Here is a 3774-nt window from a genome sequence, read left to right as displayed (position 1 = left end):
CCCTCCCGATAGTCCGATAAATACCCGAAACACTATCGGTGTCCCAATACTATCATCATGTATATTAATCTTTATATCTCGACCATTTCGAGACTCCTCATCATGTCCATGATCTCATCCGGGACTCCGAACAACATTCGGTCACCAAATCACATAACTCATATAATACAAAATTGCCCTCGAATGTTAAGGCGTGTGGACCCTACGGGTTCGAGAACTATGTAGACATGACCGAGACACCTCTCCGGTAAATAACCAATATTGGAACCTAGATGCTCATATTGACTCCCACATATCTACCACATATTATATGAAGATCTTTATCGGTCGAACTATTATGACAACATACGTTATTCCCTTTTTGATCGGTATGTTACTTGCCCGCGATCCAATCGTTGGTATCTTCATACCTAGTTCAATCTCCTTACCGGCAATGCTCTTTACTCGTTCAGGAATGCATCATCCTACAACTAACTCATTAGTCACTTTACTTGCAAGGCTTTTTATGATGTGCATTACCGAGAGGGCCTAGAGATACCTCTCTGATACTCGGAGTGACATATCCTAATCTTGATCTATGACAACCCAACAAACACCTTCATAGATACCTGTAGAGCATATTTAAAATCACCCAGTTACGTTTTGATGTTTGATAGCACAAAAGGCATTCCTCCGGTATTCGGGAGTTGCATAATCTCATAGTCGGAGGAATATGTATTTGACATGAAGAAAGCAATAGCAATAAAACTGAGCGATCATTATGCTAAGCTAACGGATGGGTCTTGTCCATCACATCATTCTCTAATGATGTGTTCCCGTTCATCAAATGTCAAAACATGTCTATGGTTAGGAAACTTAACCATCTTTGATTAACGATCTTGTCTAGTAGATGATTACTAGAGAAACGGTGTTTTGTCTATGTATCCACACATGTAGCAAGTTTCTGGTTAATACAATTCTAGCATGGATAATAAACATTTATCATGAATAAGGAAATATAAAATAACAACTTTATTATTGCCTCTAGGGTATATTTCCTTCAAAAATCACTTTTTCTACAAAAACTGGCTTAAGTGAGACAGAATGGTCCCTCGTGTTTAAGCGTGATTTTTTCAACTCCTCTAAATCACCTCCAATTTTGCACACTTGATATCTTACACAAACATAGCTAGGTTCTCAAGGCTTTACAATGTCTTCATTTTCTTTTGAATTTATACTGCCCTGCAGAATGACTGATCAAAACATCGGTCTACACCTTAAGGGGGCATTGTAGGATACATTTTTTTCCAAATTTCTTTCATAGCCATGTTTGGCACATCTATTTGAGCATGTACAACAAATTTGGGGTGATTTGGAGGTGGTGGGAAACTCACCTTTTCTACAAAAACTGGCTTAAGTGAGACCAAATGGTCCCACGCGTTTAAGTGTGATTTTCTCGTCCTCCTCGAAATCACCTCCAATTTTGCACGCTTGATATGTTACACAAACATAGCTAGGTTTTCAAGGTTTTACAATATTTTTTTTAATTCATACTGCCATGTATGACTGATCAAAACATCGGTCTACACCTTAAGGGGGCATTGTAGGATAAATTTGTTTTCCAAATTTCTTTCGTAGCCCTGTTTGGCACATCTATTTGAGCATGTACAACAAATTTGGGGTGATTTGGAAGTGGTTGGAGAAATCGCCTTTTTTCGACCACCTCTAAATCACCTCAATTTTTGCACATATGATCTCTAAATAACCATGTTTGTCACATGTATGTGACCATGTAAAACAAATTTGTTTTGATTTGGAAATGGTCTACAAATTCACCGCCATATTTCAAATTTATTTTAAAATTAAATGTGTTACATGTTTTACATTGTTTTCAAACTTAAACTTTTTACACATGTCCAAGAAAGGCAATGTGGCAAGTGTTTACATGTTTTTCATTGTTATCAAACTTAAACTTTTTACATAAGACACGTGTACCTAAAAAAAGGAAGTGCTATTTTAGTATAAGCCAACATGTCACGTAGGCAAAAAATAGACGCGGGCGGCTCGGGAGGCTCAGCCGCTGCCTAGTTTCCCTCCAGCGCACTTCTCCCCCTCCATCGCTACCGATGGTCGGCACCGGGGAAAGCCCGTGCGTGCGATGGCGGTGGAGGAGGGTCTTTCGTCCCTCTCCCGGATCCACGACGGCGCGGGAGTCTTGATCTGCGGGGTGCGGCCCTCCCGGCGGTGTGGCGGATCCCGGAGGCGGCGGGCTCGCTGCGGTGCACGGGCGCCCAGATCCATGGGTGTGGGACTCCTGGCAGCGTGCGGGCACTCGGCGGTGGCGGGATCGGTCGACGGCAGGCTTGGGCGATGGAGTTGGCCATGCGGTGCCCGATCTTGTCGCTCATGGCGGATCTCGCCACTCCGGCCATCGTGGAGGAACCTGGACCTAGGACGGCAGCCTCATTAGGCATGGTGACGGCGTCCTCGGTTGGCGACATTCACGGGGGGTGGATGGATGGCATCTTGACCACATGGGCGGTGAGTTGCCGGTGGATCTCCTCCGTGCTGCAGGCCTTCTCCCGCTGCACTTGGTGGCTTACGCTCGCAGTCGTCAGCCCCCGTGCGTTCGCGGGGGCTAGTAGAGGTGACATCGGACCGGAGGAAACTCTGGATGACTCTTTCATCCCGACGGTGGCGATGACCATGGTCATCGTTCTCCTACTTGTAGGCGTCGTCGAGGTCCTGTCCCTCTACCCCGATCCCATGCCCAGGTGAAAATCCAAAATCTCCTTAGATTGGGCGGCGGCGGCACTGCATGTGTCGTACCCTTCTTGGAGGTGTCGCCTGGGGCATTTGGGTGCTCGATTAGAGGAACTGCAGGCGGAGGGGTGCGACCAGTGGCAGTAGGTGGTGTTCACGATGGAGGAGCGGCGTGGCATCTGGCACGTCGACATCAGCGGGTCTCAGCGGCATGGAGCATCGGGGTCTCGCTGGTGGGCATGTGATGATGGACAGGCGTAGGATGGAGGCGTTGTTCTGTGTCGTGGTGGTGTCGACGGCAGCTAGACTGGGCAAAGTAGATGCAACAGTACAACACTGAATATGGATTAGTGGCAGGTGGCTGTGACGCCCTCATAGCCGATAGGCGTCCTTGTTGAGGAGTGCGCCGGACTGGTACGTGCCCCATACCCAGCAGGCGTCCTGGTTGGGACCTCAGGTCTTAGATGTTAGGTTTGGCTGCAAGGTCTGTTTGGTATTAGGCCCAGACTATCAGCATCCCTTCATCAACTGGATAGGAGTAGCGACACATGTTGCCTAGACGGTGGCTTTAGTCTTACTGTTGTATGACTTTGTAAGGTCTTGTGTGAATAATTAATAAAGTGGCTGCATGCATCATCCAGATGCAAAGGCTGGGGGTCCTCCTCCTTTTCTAAAAAAAGGCAAAAAAAGATTTTATAGAAAAATCCCACCTACCTAACAAGATATTTCACACACCACGGCCTGCATACGACTAGAAACCCAGTCATATGGGCCAGGATGCATGCCCGTGGAGATTGAATATAAGTTGTCGGCAGGCCCCACTAGGCAGAGATATAACAACATTGTGCTCATGTTGTTTGGTGAGAGAGGCTCATGCCCAAGCTCCCGCAACCGGGTATATAAGTCGGTGCGCGGGGCTCTCGCTTGGCGAGGTGGGACTAAACTCCCACCACCCGTCAGCTCTGCGCAGTGTGGCTGACCATTTGGGCCTAATTTACTTGGGCTATCCCAAGCCAGCCTCAGTCGTTTCCC

Source organism: Triticum aestivum, chromosome 5B (assembly GCF_018294505.1).
Source record: "Triticum aestivum cultivar Chinese Spring chromosome 5B, IWGSC CS RefSeq v2.1, whole genome shotgun sequence".
Lineage (NCBI taxonomy): Eukaryota > Viridiplantae > Streptophyta > Magnoliopsida > Poales > Poaceae > Triticum > Triticum aestivum.
This window is presented reverse-complemented; position numbering follows the sequence as displayed.